The 25872-nt window shown below is 44.5% G+C and overlaps 1 long non-coding RNA gene across 1 annotated transcript in view; it reads left to right on the top strand.

Annotated features, from left to right (window-relative positions):
* LOC138567004 (uncharacterized) overlaps positions 1–8791 on the top strand; it is a 122754-nt gene extending 113963 nt beyond the window's left edge. Inside the window, exon 2 of the long non-coding RNA XR_011302080.1 lies at positions 6659–8791. This is a non-coding gene — a long non-coding RNA (uncharacterized lncRNA). The remainder of the gene's footprint in view (positions 1–6658) is intronic.
* The last annotated feature ends 17081 nt before the right edge of the window (positions 8792–25872 follow it).

Genomic DNA, 25872 nt, shown 5'->3' with positions numbered 1-25872 from the left:
TGTGGGGGCACCACCATGTCCACGGCCAGGCCCTGGCGTGTTGCAACGTTGTGCAGGACACATGCTGCCACTATGATCCTGCACACTACTGGGGGAGCGTATAACAGCTGCCCGCCAGAACGGTCAAGGGAGCGGAAGCGTGACTTGAGCACTCCGAATGTGCGCTCCACGATGCCCCGGGTTGCAATGTGGGCTGTGTTGTATCTTACCTGGGGTGGCGTGGTGGGGTTCCGAATTGGCGTCATCATGTGGGTGCTGAGAGGGTAGGCACTGTCCCCTGGGGAGGTGGTGATGGGTATCATCAGTGGGGTTGTGACATTACTCAGTATCTGACATGCATGCATGCGCAGTGGCATTTATACTCACCGAGCAGCCATGTATCGCCATGCCGCCCAGCTTCTATGTCCCGGTTTAGGGTAGACATTCTGTTGATGAAACTGTCATGGGTGGAGCCTGGATAGTTGGCGTATACTGAGGTGATGATTCCCTTGGCATCACATACTACCTGGGCGTTGATGGAATGCCAGTGCTTGCGGTTTCTATAGATGTGCTCTGTTGCCCTGGGGGGACGTAGAGCCACATGGGTGCAATCAATGGCACCTAGCACTTTGGGGAATTGTGCCACCCTGTAGAAATCCTGGGCAACAGCCTGCCTTTCTGCAGGTGTTCTGGGAAGGTATATGTGCCTGCGGACTGATGGGCGTGCAGTGATGATGGCCAAGACCTGGTGTAGGCAGCGTGACTGCGTGGCCTGTGACACCCACCCCACTATGGCACTTGTCCGCTGAAATGATCCAGTGGCCAGGAAGTGCAGTACATTGAGGACCTTCTGCAGGGGGCTGAGTGCTTGGGAGCACAGGGTGGTTGATGTGAGGTCATCCTCTCACTCACTGACCAGGTCGAGTATTATGTGAGGTGGAAACCTGTACCTCCCATACACATGGTCATCAGGCATCCCAAAAAGGCTGGTTCTGGGTGTAAAAATTCTGGCCCGGACTATCCTCCTCCTCCTCCTGCGGTATCCCACGGCCACTGCTGCTAGGAATGGTATGTTCATCCTGGCGTCTGAGCTTGTTTGTTGTTTGCGTGCACTTTTATGCTGTGCGGGTGGACGTACGCCTACTTCCTGCTGGCGTACGTGTTTCCGGATTGGCCACGTTCGTTTCCATGAATACGTGTTGTAGGCGAGCGTGTAAAACTTCCCGCGCAGCCCTGGAATACCCACACCCAGCCCAATCGCGTGTAAAACCACCCGCGAGCCCCTGAAATACATGCACACGCTCCCCCAGGCCCGATCGCGTGTGGAACTTCTCGCGCACCCCTGAAATACACGTACCCCGCTCCCCCAGGCCCGATCGCGTGTGGAACTTCTCGCGCACCTCTGAAATACACGCACACGCTCCCCCAGGCCCGATCGCGTGTGGAACTTCTCGCGCACCTCTGGACTACACGCACCCAGGCCAATCGCGTGTGGAACTTCTCGCGCACCCCTGAAATACACACACACGCTCCCCCAGGCCCGATCGCGTGTGGAACTTCTCGCGCACCCCTGAAATACACGTACCCCACTCCCCCAGGCCCGATCGCGTGTAAAACCACCCGCGAGCCCCTGAAATACACATACCCCGCTCCCCCAGGCCCGATCGCGTGTGGAACTTCTCGCGCACCCCTGAAATACACGCACCCAGGCCATTCGCGTGTAGAACTTCTCGCGCACCCCTGAAATACACGCGCCCAGGCCAATCGCGTGTGGAACTTCTCGCGCACCCCTGAAATACACGCACCCAGGCCATTCGCATGTAGAACTTCTCACGCACCCCTGAAATACATGCACGCGCTCCCCCAGGCCCGATCGCGTGTGAATCTTCTCGTGCACGCGTGTTCTCGACACCCGTAATACGCGTTCCCCGCTTTGCGTTTGCTGTTTGCCAGTCCGGTAAACTGGTACAGTGTTGGCGCAGCCCTTTGCGATGGTTTTGCGATCTTGATGGCTTTTCCTTGCGCGAAGGTGTTTTTGGGGGCGTAACTGGCGCTGCTGCAGGGTCCCTGCGCCACTCTGCGCCACGTCTGCTTTTGGAGGCGAGAATCCATGAATACGCTGTGCGCGGAAATTGATTTTATCGCACGCGGCTGGCGCAAACGTTCGCACGGGCACACTGTGCGCTAGCCGCGTGCGACACTTTTGTGAGGAATTACATGAATCGGCCTGATAATCTATTTCACTGTCAGAAGCTTCTGACAAAATAATACTGTCAGCTATGCTTGAGCAATCTGAAGGCTATTTCAAGCACATTGTCTCCTGTACCCTGTACATAATACGTGTTTTAAGGGATAAGTGATTATTGTCATTCTTATAATATGTTGTTCTAAAATGTGGTTTGATTTTTTCTATTTGTGTTTGTAAATGGTTTAACAGGATGTCGATTGTTTTTGCATTTCTTGTTAGGATATTACTGAGACAAATATACACTGTATGTATTTGTATTTAAGATGTATTTTTTGTGTTTTTTTGTATTTTGTTGATGTTTATTTTGTTAGCACATGCCCCAGAAAAACGATTTTCCTATTTTTAGCCCTGATAATGTATACATTCTGGCTGGGGCCAGGCCCTCGTCTCACACAAGCACAAGTGTCCAACACCCCAGTGGTGCAGATAGGCAGATTGAGGTTAATTCAGACATACATGTGAATGTTGATGTCCTTTACACCACAGTGCCATGTTTATTCTTATATACATTCTTTGGTTCAAACTCTTTCTTTAAAAATAACAGCTGTGAAGTATGATCTAGATGCTAGGGACTGAGTGGTGGATGGAGATTAGCAGGGAATAGTCAAAGTGCTGCTCTATAACCACAGGAAAGCGCTCTACATGGTACAGGAAGGGGACCCGAAAGCACAGCTTGCATGCGAGATATTCCTTATACCACACGTACTGGAAGTCACAATTATAGATGAAAGTTAGTGGAGTGAGAATGAGTTTGAGTCATCTGAACACTGTCTGAGACCACTGACCCTTAACCTTTGTCAAGACTTTGCACTAGTTTAGCACAATGGCCCATCCCTCAAGTCAGCTTTTGAGCAAACTATTTCTGTGAAGGAGGGTAAAAGTAAGACATTCATTTTGTAGGGAAAAAAGTGGAATATAAATATGAGCAGAGGACAATGTAAAGGGAGTAGGGCAGATCCATTACCAGTTATTGCTCCTCCATTTATAAGGGCAGACCCGCAATTGACCCCATTCACATCTAACACGTTACTTTGCGTCGCTGAAAAAAACACCATTTTCTTTGCAGGTTCTTGTGGTCTGCTGTTAATAAACACATGACGTAACTGATGCGGAGGCTGCAATTTGCAATTTGACCTCACACGTTGGTGTTGGCCATGCCTTTTTTAAGCCCCTGCCTATTACGGATATCCAATTCTCCCAATGGGCATAGATATCATAGGATACTTGAGGCCTTCCAAAGCGGGGGAATAAATGTACCGTAGGAATTGTAGATTACTCAACATGTGTTATCTAGACGCATTTCCTCTTCACAGCAATGCCACATGGTCAGGGTTCCCCACAGGAGATCCTTATGGATCAAAGGCCCACATGCACGTGCAGACTAATGACTGGATGAGAAACGTTATACTATATTGACATCCTGTTTGACTTGTTTCTAATCCATATAGGATAGTTGGGATAACTTTCATTTTCCAAAAATGGATGGCTGGGGAGATGGAAAATTTACCATATCTAGCCAGGATAATTCGAGTTTGAGATGTAGCTGACAAAAGTTTGGAGTCTATGAGATCAAGATGCTTTGTTGCTCTAAGAGTCGGTTCAAAGATCATGCCTAGATATGTATAGGCAGATGTGATCGATAAGTTGACATTGTCAATTGACCAAAACTTGAGCGTGTGGATTCCACGGTGGGGATTATGCATAACCACCTGAGTTTTGACAGTATTGACTTTAAGTTCATTTTCTAGAATGTAAGAATGAAAGGTAGGTAGTAATGTTTGAAGTCCAGCAGGCGTCTTGGAAACTAACACAATGTCGTCAGCATACATGAGAGCTTTAATCGGAATACCATTTATTCTGGGGGAATCAGATGCAGCCGCTTTAAAATTGATCTTTACATCCTGAATAAAATAATTGAAAATGGCTGACGCCAAGAGAGAACCCTGCTTCAAACCACGTGCAGTAGGGATAGATTTTGAAAGTAGTCCTTCCAAATTGAGTCTAATTTGCACTGAAGTAGACAAATGGAAATTATATATTATATCAGACAATGTAGGTGGACAGTCGTCCCTGGCTAATTTAGACATTAATTTGATTCTGGAAATCGAGTTGAATGCAGAATATAAGTCTAGAAAACGCAAAATACATGTGTTGCTTTTGCGCAAGACATTGTTGTTTAATAGCATTCAAAAGAAAGAGATTGACTACAGTGCCCATGCCTGCAATGAAGCCTGATTGGCATGGGTCTCGAAGATGATGAAGTTGAGTCCAGGAGGAAAAATCACGCAGAACAAGTTTTGCGAAGATTTTACCTGGAGTATCAAGGAGAGCAATGGGTCTATAATTATGGGGAGAGGAGCGATCACCTTTTTTATATATGGGCACTATGATCGATGTTTTCCAAGTTAGTGGTAGATTTCTAGTAACTAAGATATGTTGGAAGAGTTGATCTAAAATTTGGGCCCATAACTCAGGATTATTCTTTAACATGTTATTGGTCAAAACATAAGGACCTGCTGCTCTAGAATTACTGGACCTTTTGATGTAGGAGGTTAGTGTTTTGATGCCATAATTAAGAGACCATTTAGATTTGGATTGTGTTTGATAGTCCATGATTTCATAAAGGGGATCAGCATATGATTTGGAATAATGCGGGATCCATTGCTCTTCTTTGCTTGAGCATCTAGTTGATGTACACAATTATTATGATTTAGTATCTTCCAGATCTCAGCAGAATTCTCAGCTTGAAGAGTGATAAGCATTTTTTCACCATCCCGTTGGAAAAGAATAGCTCTATGGGATCGTATCCAATTCAGGTATTTGGGTTTGGCCTTTTTAAGGGCATCAAAATGGAGTAAGTGTGGAGAGGCAGTCAGAACTTTACATTCTTTTCTATAACTCGCTTTTCTGAGCTTCAGTTCTTGGTCAAAGGCGTGTAAGTGAGTAACAGGTTTAGATTTCACAATAATAATGTTATTCTTAAATTTCTGCAGAGTACTAGTATAGTCTGAAGACATATTGGGCCTCATTACGACTCAGGCGGTAAGGGGTTTACGGCGGCGTAAACAGCGCCGACCCTTACCGCCTGATTCCGAGGTCCCTTAGTGCCATGGAGGTTTTAACACCTGCTTTTAGCAGGTGTTAAAATCCATGGCGCTAAGGGACCTTGATGTTAATTACGCCACCGTAATTTACGGTGGCGTAATTAACGCCTTCCCCACTCCCATTATGCCCTATGGGGCAAAAATGGGAATGGGGAAGGGTAAATGGGGATTGGGGACTTACCGCCCCGCCAACCTCGGAATGGGGCGGTAAGTCCGCCAACCACCCTGGCGTAAACATAGTTTACGCCATGGTGGTAAAGGTACGACCCAGGCGGTAACTTACCGCCTGGGTCGTAATGAGGCCCATTGTTTGAGATCATATGCGTAAAAGCAGTATTGAGGTTGCCAAGTTTGGTAGGAGTCCATGAAAAGCGAGTTTTGGCCTGATTAATCATAAGAGATGGACCATACCGTTGACTGTGAGAAGTGATGGACAAATCTGATCTCATAATTGTAAGAGATAATAAATTATGATCGCTACACATTTGAGGGATGACAGTAAACGTGCTAATAGCTCGGTACAGAATGGAATCAGTGAACATATAGTCAATTGTACTAACCAGATCATCTCTATGCCAAGTGGGGGCAGCAGGAATGTCACCAGGGACCGCCCCATTAATCATTATAAGATTTCGTTCTAACATGAAGGAGGACCATGTTCGGGCATCTTGGAAAACAGCTTCATTTGGCTATGGTGAGAACGCGATTCAACCTGTGGCCTACCCGTGTGGTTTTGGCTCAATGAAAACAAATTCTTGTGTCAGAGAACTTTTGTAGATTTTGCAATGATCCAGTACAAAAGGAAACACTAGAACATCTAATAATTAAGTGTTCAGGGTTGATCCCTTTGAGAAACAAAATGTTTGTGAAGCATATCTCCCTTGTTGCAAATGTGCAGCCTGAACTTAGTTGGGCTTTTCTTCTTAATACCAACAATAGGAGTTTGATTATAGCCTTGGCGACTTTTTTCAACACACTGTTTCAGGAAAATGAACTTGGGTAATATGTATATGACAAGGTTTTCTTTTTCTTTCCCATTGGAGACTGCAAGTCATTGAGGTTTTGTAACCATGTTATCCATGTAAATAGTTAAGGCAACTTTATTGATGTTTTGTAAATGACCTAATTTTTCTTTCTGTAATTTAGAGTGAATGCAGGAGATGTATGCTATGATATGTATAGCTTAAGAATGTTTTTTATCTTGTTGTTGTAACTATCTAAAGATTTTGTAAAGTTTCTTAAAAATTGAAAAAAGTAGATTTATTTCTGCTAAATTTCAATAAAAAAAACAAACAAATATTGACATCCTCCTTACTTCATTCAATAGGCCTCAAGTTAATGGTTTAATTGAGAGATTTAATCCAACTTTGAGGATCCAACCTCCTGCAGATGAAGATGCCAGGAATCGAGATGACCTTCTTCCTCGGTCCCTATCTGCTGTGCAGAGGACTCCACAAGCCTCCAGAGGCGAGGAGGCACGGGACTATTGTGACACGTCAAGGAGGTACAAGAGGAATGAATGTTGGGGACTAGAACAGAGCCTGGGTGGTGTAGAGGGCACCTTCATCATACCTTTAGTGAAGCTCAGGTGGCCAGCCTCCTGGTGGAAGCTTTGTGGTTTGTTCCATTATCAACCAGCCCTAACTTCTGCAGCAGTCCAGAAGTACTGTACATGAGAACGTGTATTCTAAGTCCCAAGCAAGGAATCTGCCTGGAGTCCAGGGTAAGAAGCAGAAGGACCAAGAAAGAAGTGTGGGGTTACTGAAACCCTCAAGACTGTAACTGCCTGAGAAGGGTTAATGGAAAACCTGTAATGTCATCCCTGGTTTTAGGATTACCAAACCCAGAGACCTTGATGTTTAAACCCTAAGGTGAAGACATATGTTGTTGAGTTAGATTTTCCCTTGTTGGCCCACTTGTGTAACAAGCCTCACAAACTTCTTTTTCTGGCTTATATTGATCCTGGGCAGCTTAATACAATGCAAATGCCCCCACTCTGATAATTTAACCGAATGTGGGGTTGGGAAAATTAAAAATACCCAAATGAAGTCAAAATACTTCATTGGAGTACTTGGAAGTCCACATGATGCAAACACAATGTGTTCAGAAATGCAGAGTCAGAGGAAAATATTAACTGGAATATCTGCAGCAAAAACAATGAAAATATTTACATTCCATTTGTGATCATGCAAAAATCCTGCCTGCTCTGTAAAGGGTGTCAGGAGAAATTCCTGGCTCTTCAGCATTCAGTAAAGCCTGGTCTCACTGTATTTTGACATTGTGTGACACAGTATTTTTAGAGACAATATTTTGACATGACACATGTTTTTGACATTGATGTGAGCAATTCAACAACTTGTGTATTTGTGATCATGTTATTTATGCGTAGCCATGATCTGAAAACCCTACAATGACTCATTTTCTTTGACCTGTACTGGTCTGCAGACTGGGGATTCCTATCTGAGTTATAGCGGATGTGTCCTAGATTCCTGCTCTCATTCCTTTTCTGTGCGTCAAAGAAGGCAATTCATCCCAATGAGACATTTTCACATTCATTCATTCATTCACTTCATTTACTGTATTTAACACATATTTTATGCTTGAGGAGCAGCTGAGAAATATACTACCTGTTACTTCAAAAATATGCTATCCGGTAATATTCCCCCGACACAAATGGTCACCATACATAATGTTCCTAGTAAAAGGCAGTGCCGATATTATGTATGTTGACCATTTGTAAGGAGAGGGCGACTGTCCCCAGCTCCCCTTGGTGTAAAAAAAGAAAAAACAATGTAAAACAGGGGTTGCGGGTGGAGGGGGTCAGGGTTCCACAGGTTGACAGTGATAATGTCCCTGCAAACCACAGCCTTTTTGCAGCAACTTTTTTTCCACACAGGCTTTCTGCGGGGACATTATCACATGAAACCAAAAATATATGGTGCAGTCGAGGAAATTCCAACATGGAAAATTGTCAAGTAGAGTGGAAAAAGAATATTTCATATGGATGAAGCTGTACTGGATTAACATTAAGAACATCTCATTAAATCATGGAATTGATATCATGACCGTCAATAACATCACGGAGAGAGGGTCTTGACAGAATGCAGCTCTTGAACAATGCTGCTGATGTGATGCAAAATATGGGAACATTTGGGGGAATTGTGAGGGATTTAATCAATTGCTTTGACCTATTGGTTTGATTGGTGAACTGTTGATGAAGACTATACCCTGAACATTTCATATGGGTGGAGAGACGATTTGCAAATGAGAATTGTCTATGTCGACAGAACATGGATTGTATGTATGCCCTCTGTGGCGTGCAGTTCTTGAAGGATATGGGATCTAGCGTGGGCAGGATTTTATGTGTTGATTTAAGGAGTTGATTGGTTGGGCAAAATGCAGCCCGCACTAATTAGCAACAGATAAAACCATTGGAAAATATATTATTTAAAAAGAAAAATGTTCAAACTTTTTTTTAAATGTGTGACGTCTAAAAAATGTGGTTCGCCCCGACGTAGTGAAATGTTATGTATGTCTATGAAGATTCTCAAACTAAAAACAGATTTTACAAAAAAAAGGAAAAAAGGAAAAAAAAAGAAAGAAAAATTTGAAAACTTCGCCTACACTGATGGAAGAAAAAGCAACAAAGGGCAAACCACGAACACCCAGAGAACCAGGGACGTCATTTCACCAAAATGCCAGGGGTAGCAGAAGTGACATCCCATGACCCTTGACTCCTGTTGACATCACAGGAAGTGATGTCATTTGGCCCCACCCCAAAGTGATATCGCGGGAAGCGATGGAACATGACCTTTCACCTGTTGACAAAACAGGAAGTGGCATCACATAGCATTCTACACTACGGAAAATATGGTTACGATATCACTATAATGTAATGTACATTTCATACAAGATTGGATCACCAAATGTATCATTAAGATCAGTGTGTATAGGCCCATATTACCAAATTACTGTGAATGCAAGCAGACGTCCACGACCAAATGAAAATGATGTATTATATAGTACTTACGCGTAAGCGCTTTGTATAGAAAAAATATACACCCAATATCACCCAACCTGTGTTGGTACTTAATTATCAACCTCAGAAAGATGAAAGGATGAGTTAAGGTGTTTAAGAACAGACTAAATCAGTGACTCACCCCCTGAAGTGTGCCTGAAATAAACCTTTAATGAGTCTGCCAATTATTGTATAGAATTCCAGAAAGACACAATATTTAGTATTCCTATTCTTTCTTATTTAGGGCCAGTGCTGAAAGTGTTAGACTTGTGGCACCCCTGTTTTTTTTTCTACTTTTTTTAAGGGGCCTGAACAAGAAAGCCAGCCACTCCAGAACTAAAAGAGCCACATGGTTCTAGCCACAGCCCCAGGAGCTTTCATTACAAAAAAATAAAAAAAATAAAAATAAAAAAATGATAGCACCAAACAACAGAGCAATGACTCAATTTCAGCATACCTACAGTACCACCAGGCCTCCATAAACATATCGGAGCCAAGCCCCGGTCGGAACTTCACAGATACTGTAAACTAAGCAGTGGCATGGAGACCTTCAACAGTCGAAGGGCTACAACGCAGATGAAACAACCATACAAAATACCCGCTGTGCAAGTTCAAAGCAGGAAGAACACGCTCATGAGAACCACAACAACCACCAAATTCCCGCACATGGGGGGAGGAAAATGCACCACAGAAATCTCAGGGATAGAAGGGCATGCAATCCATGCTGTGTCAAGAGGCAAGTAACGCCCATGCTGCCACAAACAATGGGACGTTCACACAGAAAGGCCAGGATGCCACCCTTAGAAATTAACAAATGAAGACCATGAACACATGTTCAAGGTACAAAAACACTGTGCACCCCCAAAAGCATGCCCCACACACAGAGGTGTTGCTAGGGGTGGGTCTGTGGGGAGGGCTATAACCTCGGGTGTTTTGGTTGTAGCCCCAGATAGAAGCTCTGAGGCTACAACCACAAGGCTAGCTAGCTCCAAGTCCAGACAGTCCCCACATTAACGTGGCCCCGGTTCTTTCCAGACCTAGCAATACCCCTGGTCACACATGAGTAGGAAAACAGACTGGTGCGGAAATGGTTCCATGTGTTAATATCCCCGCAAAAATATCGCAATATTTTGCTGCAATATTGAGGCATGGACCCTGCGGGGGACACCCCCGCAACCCTGGCATTATTTTCACATGTGCGGGGGACACCTCCGCAACCCCCGCTCCCACAAATTATCCCCCACTAAAATATCGCCTATGGCGTTCCCGACGACCATATATACGGGGATATTTTTGGTGGGGATAATAGTACCTGATACCGCAGAAATGCCTCGTATAAGGCATATGTAATTGCACCTGAAAATGAGAGGATGTAGACGGCAAAACACAATGCGAGCATCCAAGCTCAGGCGAGCAGGCCACATTCACAGAGTTTACTCTAGGTGCAGCAAATTGGTACCACCCTCTTAAAACAGACTTCCCAGTAAAGACAATCCATGCCTCTCACATGAGCATGTCCCAGGAGGATAGCTCAGTGGCGACGTGTTCGCCCTGGAAGCAAGATGACACAAAGCAACACAGGTTCATCCCCGGTCCGCACTTAGAAACCTCTGGGTATTTAAGGGCATTATAAATATGCAACTAAGACAAAAAAAAACAATTACGCATCTAAAAAACAAACAATTCCTGTAACAGCGCCTCGATGCCTGCGGCTGTGTGGGCGCTTTAAAAATGGAAATAAATGATTAAAAAAAAGAATGGTGCAGAAATTCACAACACATATCATTGCACTTGAAAAGGAGAGGATATGGACAGCTATAGACGCGAGAAGGCCGCATTCTCAGAGGTTATCACATTGGTCCCACCCTCGCCACACAGACTTCCCACCACAGACAATCCACGCCGCCTCGCACTCAACTGAACCCACTTACTTTCCTCAAAGAACTTCCAAGTAAAGAAAACTGCTCGTCCTTGGGACAACTGAGCCGACCTGTCAATCCAGCCACAGAACACTGATGCCATTCAGCAATGGCAGGTTCACGGGACCTGGAACACATAGGCATACTGCCATATGCCTAACATGTGCAGCAGTGCCCTATCGCTAGGGAACACCCACAGGACCGTTGGCACACAACACACGGCCCATGTCAAGCTGCCCAAGCCAGTATGGAATCCATCCATCAGCGGATGCTGAGCAACTCAAGAACAGCACCTTGGCCTTCCAATCAGCAATGCGGAAAGGGCAGGAGGAAACACACGCATGCTTGACTACACTTCACCACTGAGTTACGTCTAGGCCAAGTCACGTCAGGTCGAATCAGCGCAGAGTACAAAGTGTTTCCTGTCACTCGATGCAATGAGGAGGCAGTTGCATAAGAGTGGTGTGCAAGAAGACATTACAGCTGATGCGGCATGTGGGCTTTGGGGGTGATGCTGTCCCTTTCATGCGCTTATGGTTTAGCTGCAGGTTCTTAATGAGCCGGTATCGCTGTTTGCATTAGTCATCAGTGTAGTGTGTCCATGTTCTGTGCTTGTGGTGCTTTCAATGCTTGTGTGCCTTCCTCATGCAAACAATGTCCTCAGGTACTTCAGGAAGCTGCAGCATCAGGTCCATCTGTACCTGCCGGTGATACTGCTTGAATGTTTGTGAGGGCAGCTTGGTAGTGTTAGCTGCACAGTGTGTTGAGGCGATGTGATGGGATCTATGGAATCACTGTGCATTTTTTAATGCGCATCCCAAAATGTATTTTTGTTTACCCCATTTCACTGGATGTATATGCGCGAGGCGACCCCCTCAGACGCCTATCCACACACTTATTATCAACTTAACCCCCCCACCTCCCCACATATATATGCGGTGAAATGTTGTTTTTAATTTGACATTTTGGGATGTGCAGTGATGGGGTGATACCATGTGATGCTGAGTTCAATGTTCAGGAATTGTTCCATGGTAGGCGATGGTAACTCTTGCAGGTGTTTCTTTGTGATGAGCATCATCTCAGGGGATTCCAAATGCCATGAGGGACCTAAGCTAAGGTGCATTTTTCTCATTCCGTGGAGGCAAACTGACAAGAGTCTTTCCCCATTTGACAAACCCTACCGTCGGTAGCGGCCCTCTGAGGGTGCGGCTTGACGGTCGGGATGCATGCGGGTCCCTTTCTCTAACTATCCGCAGCCAGGAAGTGGAGTGTGCTTGACAATCGAGTCACTGAGCTGTGCGTAGAGAGCCCCCTGGTTTGAGGGGAACTATGGAGAAACAGTGTGTGGCAGTTCGGCCCGGGCAGACAGGGTTGCCACCCTAGGCAGAGCTCCAGGGCAGATGATAAAGTGCTGAGGTGAGCATTTGCTGGGGGGGTGCGGGGCATGCAGCTGAGCCCATAATTCAAGCACATGGTATTTCGCTTTGCCCTTTCCCTCATTCGTTTTCACCCTGACCCCCGGGTGGCATTGTGCTGTGGGGCGCTCTGCCATTCCTATATTTCCTGATTGTTCTGTGCCCACTTTAGCGCAGGAGGTTTTGGGGACACTGCTGTGGCTGATACTCAGAGGTGCTCAGCGGCTGGTTTTTAGGTTTTGGTTTTTGGCTTTTGGTTTTTGGTTTTTTGGTTGCTAACTCAGTCGGGGCAAGTCTTATAGGAAATGTCCGGTATTAGGAGGGGGGAACATAGAGGAGACTGCCACACCCCACAGGAATCCGCTTACTGAGATTTTGGCTGTTAGTGCTCATAGAAGAAGGCGACTCCAGGACAAGAGAACATGCTCTTTGAATGATGACGACATGGAAATAATGATAGCGGGTGAAGCTGAACTAGGAGATCATAGCTACACACGGGATGGGGACGCTCTTATGTAGACTGGCAGCCTGTATATTTTGGCCCTGTCGCTGCCCAGGCCCCTATATTCCGGTGGGGATAAAGAAAAGATTGCCCTCCTGAAATCCCCTTCACAGTCATCAATGGAACCAGCTGGGATATGTAACGAGCAATTTGATCATATTGGACCCATGTGGCATGTAGTTAAAGATAGAATAATTGCAGACTCTCATAAATGCAGTCATTTTCATGACTTCTGTATATGGCTTGATTTTCTAGATACATTTGCACAATATGTACTCCGGATCAAGATAGATAATTCATGTCAAGCTGACCTGTATCTGAATGCGGACATGGATAATAGCTGCCAAATCTCTCCGCTGAAGTGTGGTGATCTGGCATGTATACTTGACATTCAATCTCAGACGTGGACCCAATTAAGCACGGTATAGGTGTTGAAGACAAAATATGTCAGACTGAGAAGGATGTCATGAATATGGCTAAACGTTTACAGGCGGCAAATGCTAAGCTGCAGCACCTCCATCCTATGGCTCCACACATGATTGCTGTACCTGAAGGGCAAACTAAATCACTTACAGCTGGGATTGCCAGTGCAGCCGAGGTCCCAAGATTGACATCACCACGGGGTGTCCAACATAATGACAGTAAATTTAAATCTAGGCCCATTACAAGCATACAAATTGGTAAAATGCAGATGCCCCCTATATCCGATAAGTCTCTGAGAGAAGCTGTTTTAAATCAAATAAATGTTATTATTTCTAATGTCATGTCACCAGTAGAGTCTGAAGCCAAGGAAGCCCTCAGGAACAAGGTTATGGCATGGCAGACCTGGAATCATTAGGATGGTGGATTCTAAGATCCTATGGATAATTAAGATTGGTCACTGAATAGGGACTGCATATTGGTTGGCTGTGGCCATAGCAACCTTTTAAGCCAATTGTATTGACTTCATTGATGTGCCATCTGAACTGAAGTTGATTGTAAACACCACTATATGATGCCCCATATTTAGAAGCTCTAATGATAGAGAGTAGCCTCCTATTCTCCTACGTGTCTTGGGTTCCGGGTCACATTATGCTCGATTGCCCTTTTACCTGATATATTGACAGACACTGATATTTATTGAAGGCTTTTTTGTACTTTACCCAATGTATGTCTATCTGTCATTGGTATGTTGCATTTGAATTATTGTTATGTGTTGTAGCAGTTGTATGTAATTCTTGTTAGTGCCCTGATGGCCACGGACCAACATGGCGCTGTAAATAAACATAAACATAGCCAAAGTTGCTGTTTTGTGTCCCTCTTGTTTTGCCGTGTTGATCATGATGGTCTATGTTCTGTCATTTCCCTTGTGCTCTTCATAGACGTGAAGTTTCGGCGCTGGCCAACTCCTTGTAATGTTTTAGGCCTACCCCTCCTCAACCCTAACCCTAACCCTAATCTAACCCTTAATCTAATCCTTAATCTAACCCTGAATCTAACCCTAGCCCCAACCCTAACCCCTAACCCTAACCCCAACCCTAATCTAACCCTTAATCTAACCCTAACCCTAATCTAAACCCTAATGTAAACCTTAATCTAACCCTAAATCTAACCCTAGCCGCAACCCCATCCCCCAACCCTAACCCTATCCATCGAAATTAACCATCGAAAATTATTCAATTAATATGCTTTTCGATGGAAAGGCAATTCAACTAATAATTTTCGATGGAAAGGTATTTGATGGAAAGGTTTTAGATGAAAAGACCAGATACCCAGTCTGTTTCCTGAATCTAATACATTGCTGCTGCATATGTTTCCATTCACAAGAAATCGTTTGCACCATTCATTTCGGAGATACGCCCTTTCCTTCTGGATAAATTCAACATTTGATAATAAATATGCAGCACTTTCAATGGGTTGCTCCTGAGTTTGCCTTCATTCACACTATTAGGATAGTTGGGACGGACTGGATGAAGGGGAAGAGAGCATTTGTATGTCCAGTCTAAAAAAGGATGAATGGGACACTCCGGCACACGCCATCCTCCCACCATGGTTTTACATTTACACTTATTTGTTTGGGGCCAATCGCCCTTTCCCGTGATGCCACTCAAAGCAAGTGTGCAATTTATGATTGAGCGACCTCGCCCAACATGGAAAATCGAGAAGTCAACACCCACCCATGCACAAAGTGCTAGTTTAACTCTTTCCCAGACTACTATGCAGACAACATTGCACATTGGTGCAAAACCAAAGATGCAGCCAGAGAATGTGTAGTCTGGATTGCAAACTGTGCTACCAGAAAACCTGGCCTCACCGCCAGGCTGTGCCACTTTTCCATTCTATGTGATCTTAGCCAAATCATTCTGAATTGGTCTACATTTCTTTGGCTACCAAAATTGGGGTCACCTAGAAGTGATTATGTTAAATGTTTGAAACAAAAAAAACTCTATCAAGCATTCTTTAATAGACTACAGTGTTAGCGCCTTGCATAATATACATGGTTTTATATCATTTGTTGCTCCGTGAATAATAATAATTATAATGATCATTAATTTAGTGCACGCCACAGGCTAAATTATCGCTTAGCTTGTTCATTGCTCATGGCACTGTCACTTGTGATCCATGGTTCTCTCCTCACAGAAAAGTGAAATAATTGATATATAACAACATGGGGAGGGTGATGAGACCACCCTATGATTTATTTTCCTCTCTCGGCCACCATCTTAGGAGCTGTTGCTGTTGGGTCAACCACTGTGCCCAGTTTGTGAATTAGTGGGTGCATCAATCTTGGGTATGGTGGATGTTTGCCTAGAACCGGGTCTTGCCAACTTCAGACAGTCATTTCAATTTTTCATCCTCTTTTCGTTCACCCTCCCAGTTATGTGGACCCCGCTTGCTGCTCCCAAGATTTGCCTGATGGGGTATAGGGAAAACACTTCTCTAGGGTTGTACTTGGTAGCAGCTCTATTGCCACTGCGCACCAACCCCAGGCGGAAAGGAATGCACCAACTTAATGTTACTCCTTTTTATCATTCTCTGAAGGGTGAAATGCTATCCCCTCTCATCCTCAATATAAAACTTGCGACCAGCAGTTTGTACAAAGGTTTCTGCACCAGGTACCTTACAAAATACATCAACATTCTTACATGTATGTATTTACCTATCTAAGGGGTAGGTTAAAGAAATAAGTCTGATACATAAGAAATGTAATTCTAGAGCTGAAATTGGGGTACATCCCAAATCTGATGGGTGCAAGTCTTTGGGCCTCATTACGAGTCCGGCAGTAACTGCGGCGGTAAAACCGCCTGGTTACCGCCGGACTCGTATTACCATTCTGCCTCCGTGACTCCCGGAATTACCAGGGCATTACAGCCCCAGTGACCCAGGAGTCACGGAGGTGGAATGGTGTTAATCCCCATTCCCATTGAGTCCCATCGGACTCAATGGGAATGGGGAAGTGGAAACACCGGCACCATCTCGTGATGGTGCCGGTGTTTCCACGTCCGCCTGCAGGCGGGAGGTGTTCAACCCACCAGGTCAGACCTGCAGAACTCGGGATCCGGAATTAACACTGGCGGCGGGTTTACCGCCACTGTTAATTCCGGACCACCCGACCCGTAATGAGGCCCTTTGACATATGTTCTCTGGCTTTTCATCCGTGCTAAGACTTCAGCGGGTTTCAGGATCAATGTAAATGCACCAGTACATTTTTGTTTTAATTTTATGGAACTGGGGGTCAGTCCCCCTTTTTTTATTATGCCTTCTTCCCTTTTGTTCTATCTGCTCCCTGAAAACAATCAAAAATGATACCGGCACATGCCAATGTATTGGGAAAATGCACAGACATTGTCATGTTGAATTCATCATTACCCCTATCGCTGCTCTTGGCAGCCTCCCATCATGCATGCCATTTGGAGGTTGCAGCTGGGACCCCTGAGGTCTCCCTTGCTACCCCTAAAAACATATATATTTTTTTTTACTTTTTATTTTTTTACAAACGTATATATGTTTGTAACAATAAGGAGTGAAATTAGCAATAGCTATATATGCACACTTGTGTGTAGTCTAAGACTAACCTGTACAAGTTCACCATTCGGGATCTCTTTATGTCTGAACAGAACACGATTTTCCAGCGGTTCATAGAGCTGAAGCGCAAATATCTGCGAGGTACACATCTGGTTATTCACTATCTGGACCCCTTGCCTCCCCTGGCACGTCACATATGGAGATCTTACTCGGATGCGTAACATTCAGTTGAATGGACTATGGACACTACGTTACTACACTCAGCAGATATGCCTGCACGTGGTTTATTCGGTTTAATGAACTTTACACTTTTGCATGGCAACTTTTCCAGATTTAATGGACATGTATTTTGACAGAAACATTATTGAGACTTTACCACCAATAAGTAATCAAAAGTGAACCTTGCTTAGAGAAATGCACATTCTCTAAGTGGAATGTGCTATGAATATTGCCGACCTTATGGGCACATAACAAAAGTCTCACACCATTGATTATATCATGGACTATATATTTGCATGTACAATGTAATTTTCTAAAGCATGAACAGTATTATCATAACATCTTATTGTATTGCAGAGATTTGATTTGCACTTGATGAAGGGAGTGGTTCCCGGAACGCGTTGTGCAGCGTAAATTTGTATATAAAGGAAGATTTGAAAATCCAACTCTCTCATTATCATTTTCTACAGCATTTCCAAGAATTTCAAGACATATCTAAATGTACTTTACATGTATTTGAATTACTTTCCGCTGATTTGTCAGCAAAAAGGTGTGCATGGAAACTCCTGGGCTGTGGCCAGGGCCATGTGGCTCTTTGTTTCTGGAGGGGCTGGTTTTCTTGTTCAGGTCTCTGGTCACTGCTCAAAGTGCAACACATTGAGCAGTGACCCTAAATCAGAAAGAATAGGAATAACAAATAAATGGTCTTTCTGGAATTCTATACAAGAAATGCTAGGCTCATTAAAGGTTTATTTAATGCAAACTTCAGGGGATGAGTCACTGATTTAGTCTGTTCTTGAAACACCTCAAATTCACAATGCAGACACAAACTTCCAAAAACCATTTAGAGTAGAATAAGCATCCATTTCAGACTATGGGCCTCATTACACGGAAGGCGGTGATCCAGGGTGCTATTAGCACCGTGGACCATGCCGGTAAATTACCGGCACCGCCTTGGCGGTAAGGGGATTTACCGCCCCATTCCAAGGTCGGTGGGGCGGTAAATCCCCCTTCCGCCATTGCCCTTCCCCATTCCCATTTCTGCCCCATAGGGCTCTATGGGAATGGGGAAGGCGCTAATTACGGCACCGCAATTTTGCGGTGCCGTAATTAGCTCCGAGGTCCCTTAGCGGGTTGGTTTTTAACGCCTGCAAAAAGCAGGCGTTAGAGCACCAACCCGCTAAGGGACCTCGTAGTACGGCGGTAAGGGTTAACGGTCACCGTTGCCATTAACGGTGACCGTTAACCCTTACCGCCGTCCGTGTAATGAGGCCCTATGTATTTTGCTTTTGATATTATATGATATGGCAATTATAACATGCCTGTAAACAAGTGTTTCTAGGTGCGACAAGACAAGGAGGGGGAAACAGCAGAGGGCCAAACAACGATCTTACTAGGTCTTGTGTCATTCAGATCAGGCAAGAGCAGGGAAGTGGGCAGGGGAGAAGTGCTGAGGGTATGGGGAGGATGGAGAAGTCCGGGAAAAAGGAGCAAAACAAGAGTGCAGCCAACGGGTGGCAAGTGCAGGTACTCATAAGTGCAGCCAGCAGGGGCCAATAAGTGCAAGAGAGGGGACTGTGGGGTTACAGATACAGACTGCAAGGGCAGGGGTGCCAAGAGGCAGTGCAAGGTTGCAGCTGGACAGGCTGGAACTTGGGACCAAATTTAGAGAGTAACCAGGTGACCAGTGCATGGAACAGGCAAGTGATCAGCAAGGGAGAGGAAGAGAGGCGGCAGAAGCAAAAAGAAAGGTCTTGAGCTGCTTCCAGAACCCAAGATGGTTCTGCTCAAGTTTCAGAGAGGCTGGGAGGCTGTTCCAGAGGGAGGCCCCAGCCGAAGAAAGAGCTCTGCCACCAACTCTCTGCTTGGAAAAGCGACTGACCGCAGAGAATTGAGGGTGGAAGAGTAGAGAGCTCAAGAAGGCAGTTATTTAGGAAGAGGGAGCTGCAGGTATTTTGGACCCATGCCCCAGTAAGCCTTGTGGAAAATGCAAAGGGTCTTGAACTTGATCCTTGCTGCCACTGGGAGCCAGTGAGAGGATTTCAAAGCTGGAGAGATACGATCCCTGGGCTTGAGACCAAGGACACGTCTCACAGTCCTTTTCTGGATGAGTTGTAGAGGACGGACAATGGAGGCAGGAAGCTTTAGAAAGAGGCTGTTGCTGTAGTCCAGCCTAGAGAGAACCAGAGCTCTGGAGACAGTGAGCTTCTGGAGGAAGAAAAGGAAGGAAGAATTCCTCTGAGGAGGTGAAGCTGGTAGATTTGCAGTTACAGCATTTTATTTGTCTGCCGTTGTCTCTGTTATGATCATCACAAGACATTCCATCTCGTTGTCCTCTGTCACTTCACAAGATCCTTGTGCCTAAAAGCTTGTGTACAGTGTAGAAACCTTTGACCATAGCACATAAAGTGGCCCTTGATTTAATTGTGCCACAATTAATGCTTTGTTGTAATGTGTCTATCCTATCTCCATGGCATGCTGTTCAGGATGTTTGTTTTCATGTATCAGGCAAAGAGTGCCCAGAGTACGGGATGCTGTGTGAGTGCGCTGCATTCGCCTTGCTAATCTAAACTCTTTAATACAGTGTTATAAACCCTCCCAATGGTATGTATTTTACCAGCCTCTGAACTCTGAAAGGTAGATCCATGCAGGCTTGACATGTGGCCAACTATGCACCAGACCTGCATATGAACTGGCCTGCAGTTTAATGGTATCCACTACAGAGTGTAATTTGCTTTCTGACTTTGAGAACATTCAGACATGTAATTGCTCCTTTTACTATAGCCGGTAAGATAGCTGTAGCAGGTAAGATAGCTCAATGGGTTTAGGTCTTGCTGCTGCAATGTGTGTGTGATATGTAGGTTGCAGGTTCGGATCCTGGCAAGGCCAATTCAGCCTTTCATCTTTCCAAGGTCGATAAATGAGTACCAATACAGGTTGGGTGATATTGTATGTATATTTGTTCTATATAAAGCTCTTAAGTGTAGGTGCTATATAATAACACATCATTATCATGTGGTCTTAGAGGTCTGCTTGCATTCACAGTAATTTGGTAGTTTGGGCCTATACACACTGATATTTCCGATACATAAGTTGATCCATTCTTGTATGAAATGTATATTACATTACAGTGATATCATAACCATATTGTTCATAGTGTACTTGAGAACAATGCTATGAGATGCCACTTCCTATTTTGTCAAGGGGTGAAAAATTGTGTTCCATCACTTCTCTTGATGCCACTTCGGGGTGTTGTCAAATGACACCACTTCCTGTGTTATCTTCAGAGGTCATTGGCTGTGTGATGTCAGTTCCGCTACCCCTGGCATGTTGGTGAAATGACGTCCCTGCCTTCCATGGCAAGCCTTTTAGCCCATTAAGAATGGAACCAACCATGATCAAATCAGCCTTTGCCCTACCATCAAAAGCAGCAGTCCTGCTTGAGCAGCTTGGCCATGACTCCTTTGTACAGGAACACAGGCAACTTCAATCATGTTAAGTCTTACAGTCCAGCATTTCAGGGCGAACTTCTCATATTAGTAGCAAGACCAAGATGGATTTTGGTCTCTTGGTGTGGAAAGCTGTCCAGAGGAATGCCAGTGGTTATGATTGATTTATAGTCTTCCATTCATAACATTTCGATTTGTTTTAATAGAGTGTGCCGTGTTAAGGGGGTTCAGACTTAGCTGTAAATCGTGCGGTCGCTTCACCAAGTCTTGCTGACACTAGTTTCTTTTATGACTGATAGTGTCTGCGCATCAAGACTGCAAAACAAGATGACAAGGGAATGGTTCAAGGTTCATGATTTATCTCCACGAAAAGATATTGGTCCGTTTGTGCAGGACTAGTAAAAATGTAAAAACTGTAACCGACGCTCTCTAATAGGTGGGTCAGTAGAAATGAGACTGACTGGGTTGTTGGTGTAAAAAGGCCTTTCATTTTTTCCTTGTTGCTCGGCTCTAATTGCAATCCACATTCTACACGCATCTCCATTGCCGAAAAGAAAAGTCATTTTTGTAAAGGTCGCCATGATCACAGTTTCTGATTTGGTGGGACAGAATAGACCACGATGAAGTCAGCGGGAGCTGAACTTGCAGTTTTGGAATTAAACACAAAAAGTAGACTTTGTGTAAATAGAGCCGTCAGTGATGCGCACTGACAAGAGCAAAACAAAAAGAAGAAACGGAAAAATGTTTTCCTGGAATATTCATGGGAATGATTGGAAAACAGTGGGGAACAAGTGATTTTGGGCCTCATTACACGGTAGGCGGTAAGGGTTTACCGGTATTTTACCGGTACTGGTAAATCCTTGCCACCTTACTACGAGGTCCCTTTGCGGGTTGTGGAATTTAACGCCTGCTTTTTGCAGGCGTTAAAAACCAACCTGCAATGGGACCCAGGGAGCTAATTACGATACCGCAATTTGCGGTACCGCAATTAGCGCCTTCCCCATTCCCATTATGCCCTATGGGGCAAAAATGGGAATGGGGAAGGGCAATGGTGGAAGGGGGAATTACCGCCCCGCCAACCTTGGAATGGGGCGGTAATTCCCCTTTCCACCAAGGCGGTGCCGGTATTTTACCGGCATGCGCCATGGTTCTCCGCCTACCGTGTAATGAGGCCCTTTGTATTCTGAGTGTGCACCGTTATTGGAGAGGCTTTCCCCAATCTTGTTCAAGTAGATTAGTGAACCGAGGCATAGTGAGATATCATGAGTTGCTCAAGATCACACATTTTCTGCTAAACGGGAAAGATGGAAATGCAATCCCGGTTTCGATGTTCCAACTTCCAGAACTCTCCAACAACAGCCCTTGTCCTTGTATGAAAGCAGAAAAATGTATGTTTATGCTGTACCTACATAAAGCACAACAAACTGCATAGAACACTTTCTAGCTTCCGCGATTAGTAAGGATTGACTTCAAATTGGGCATACTGATGGAATCAAAGTAGGCGGTGTCCGTAATGACGGACACTCCCGTCCCCTGCACACCTTTTTGCTGAAAAATCAGCCGAAAGTAATTCAAATACATGTAAATTACATTTAGCTATAAGTTACGTGTTGAAATTCTTGGAAATGCTGTAGAAATATTGAATGGTCAGATGTGTACCTCGCAGATATATGCGCTTCAGCTCTATGACCCGCTGGAAAATTGCGTTCTGTTCGGACATAAACAGATCCCGAATGGCATCTCATGGGTACTATTGGAGACGAGATATAACCAGGCTTTAGTGTCTACATATAACCCATCCAGGAAAGAAAAGAAAAGAATCTATACGTTAGAAGAAAAGTACCTCGAAGCTAGAGGAGAAAGATTGTCCAAAAATCAGGAAGTCAATGGGACCCTAAGACAAGTCTGTATACAGAAAGTCCTTCGTTGCGCACTCGCAAAGTAGTGCCGATGAGGCTGAAAAGACGTATACATATTTGTAACAATAAGGAGTGAAATTAGCAATAGCTATATATGCACACTTGTGTGTAGTCTAAGACTAACCTGTACAAGTTCACCATTCGGGATCTCTTTATGTCCGAACAGAACGCGATTTTCCAGCGGTTCATAGAGCTGAAGCGCATATGTCTGCGAGGTACACATCTGGCTATTCACTATCTGGACCCCTTGCCTCCCCTGGCACGTCACATATGGAGATCTTACTCGGATGCATAACATTCAGTTGAATGGACTATGGACACTACGTTACTACACTCAGCAGATATGCCTGCACGTGGTTTATTTGGTTTAATGCACTTTAATATTTTGCATGGCAACTTTTCCAGATTTAATGGACATGTATTTTGACAGACACATTATTCAGACTTTACCACCAATAAGTAATCAAAAGTGAACCTTGCTTAGAGAAATGCACATTCTCCAAGTGGAATGTGCTATGAATATTGCCCACCTTATGGGCACATAACAAAAGTCTCACACCATTGATTATATCATGGACTATATATTTGTATGTACAATGTAATTTTCTGAAGCATGTACAGTATTATCATTACATCTTATTGTATTGCAGAGATTTGATTTGCACTTGATGAAGGGATTAGTTCCCGGAACGCGTTGTGCAGCGTAAATTTGAATATAAAGGGAAATTTGAAGATCTATCTTTCCCATTATCTTCATTTTCTACAGCATTTCCAAGAATTTCAACATGTAACTTATTTCTAAATGTACTTTACATGTGGTTGAATTACTTTCGGCTGATTTTTCAGCAAAAGGTGCGCAGAGGACGGGAGTGCCCATCATAACGGACACCATCTGCTTTGCTATTTTCTTCCAACTTTGTGTCAAGGTTGGTTTACCTTTTTACAAACGTTTTTCTTCATCGATACACATTTTCTTCATTACTTATTGGTGTGCATTTGTAGCATTTGTACACATACTGATATAAGCCCCTGTTGTTTGTTGCTCTTTAGTTGGGGGGTGGGGCAGGGTGGTAAAGGCTAAAGGAAAATAGAGCCATCACCTGATGTTCCCAATAGGTCTTCCTCTACTCTGTGGTAAAGGATCATGGGATAGTCGGAAGCATCGAAAGAGCCGCATAATGAGTGACCCTGCTTTAGAATACTGTGCTATCTTCTGTCTGGCTAATCTTGTCAGAGAAAACAAGACAACCCTCTCACAATGCACAGCAAATGCTTGCTGCTACTTTCCTTCTTTCAAAAATCTCACTCCAGCCATTATACACATCTACAAACATAGACATTCTTCTGCATGCTGCTGCATTCTTCTCTCCACTTTCCAGGCCGCTTAAGTTCTTTGTAACTCCTCCACATCGCCATCCCCAGCGAGTCAACTGGAAAAAACTGCCCCGGCACCTAAAAAGGCCTCACATCACAGAATTACAAATCCAAACCACGCTGAATTCAGAGAGTTAAAAAAGGAATATTGCGTTCAGAGATACCTACGCCAGGGCCAGCCCAAGCCAGAGCTAAAACACAGAGGCGAGAAATCCAATCACTTGACATCTCATTGGTGCGCTATATAAATGCCCCTCTGTGGTGTAAAGCTTCCAGCTGAGGATCCGCTATGGAGGAAGCCGGCCAGCGCTCACCTCAGCAAGTGTTTGGTCGTATAAAGGTTCGTTTTTCGTTTTTTGAAAAAAAGCAAACAACAACTTCCCTGCCCCCTACCCAGCAACAGACAAACATTTTCAAAGTCCTGAAGGGCCTCATTATACGTTGGCTGGTCGGGAGATAAAGTGCTGGTAACAACATGTACAGGCACTTTTCTGGACTGGCCAACTTTAAGTTTGACTGCAGAGTGGAGGATTTACCTCCAGCTCTGACCTGGAGATAAAACCATCACACCACCAGCAAAAAACTGCTGGTATTACCGGCCTGGTAATACCAGTGCGAGTAATACCAGCACATCCCCCCATGGAGTCCCATTGGACTCCATGGAATGGGGATTTACCAGTGTTTCCGCAACTTGGAATCTGGCGGTAATTACGGCAGACCAAGTGGCAGAAACGGTATTTCAGTCACCATATGTGACGTGCCAGGAAATAGCACAGTACCGGTAATACCGGCGGGAAACCGGCAAACTTAGAATGAGCACCAGAGAGTAAAATGAAAGAGTAAAGGTGATTTTGCCTCTGCTTAATCTTTTATTCTCCACTCCATCTTATAAACGTAAGTGCTAACGATGATGGATCCCTGCATGCAATTAACAACCTTTTAGAAAATTAGAACAAAAGCGGGGTGATTGTTGGGGGTCAACTTCTTGGGCCTTGCGACCTATTTAGACATGCAAATGGCTAGTGTTGCGTCAGTGTGAAAGGTAAGTTCGGAGGAACCACTACCCCACCTCCGAGCTAGTAAAGAATTTTCAGGCGTTTTCACACAAGACTGGGCCACGTAGTTTTAGAGATGTCGAACTCCAAATTTAAAATGATGAAACAAAGCTGTTTGTCAGTTTTAAATCATATATCTCCCTTTGGGGGGGGGGGCGTTTTTATTGACACGTGTTTCGGCTCACACTGAGCCCTTCTTAAAACAAGGCATATCTCATAAACACATCACTTATGATATTCAGTGTATGTAGATTGGCAAAAAATGGTTATAGCCTTCTTGAGTCACTGGGTTAAAGCCCGCCTGCAAAGTGCCATATCCCGTTTGCTCGCGACAGCTTCGAAGTTTGTGAACATTTCTCAAAGCACGTGTCAATAAAAAGGGCCCTCCTACGGGAGATTTATGATTTTAAACCGACAAACAGCTTTGCTTCATCATTTTAAATTTGGAGTTCCACATCTCTAAAACTAAGTGTGGCGCAGTCATTTTAGAAAACTAGCCCTAATGTAAAAGCCTCTCACTGCGTGTTGGGAAAACAAAAAGGTACTGCCAACACAACACGCTACTAAAGGTGCATATATGTATTTACCCATCTCCAATAAGAAATACACCAGGCGCTGGTCACCCATCCCGATTCACAGCGCACTTTCCTTATCATTGCTCACAGC

Source organism: Ambystoma mexicanum, chromosome 2p, assembly GCF_040938575.1.
Source record: "Ambystoma mexicanum isolate Mex_15411 chromosome 2p, UKY_AmexF1_1, whole genome shotgun sequence".
Classification (NCBI taxonomy): domain Eukaryota; kingdom Metazoa; phylum Chordata; class Amphibia; order Caudata; family Ambystomatidae; genus Ambystoma; species Ambystoma mexicanum.
Note: the sequence above shows the minus strand (reverse complement) of the source record. Positions and strands in the feature narration are given on the sequence as shown.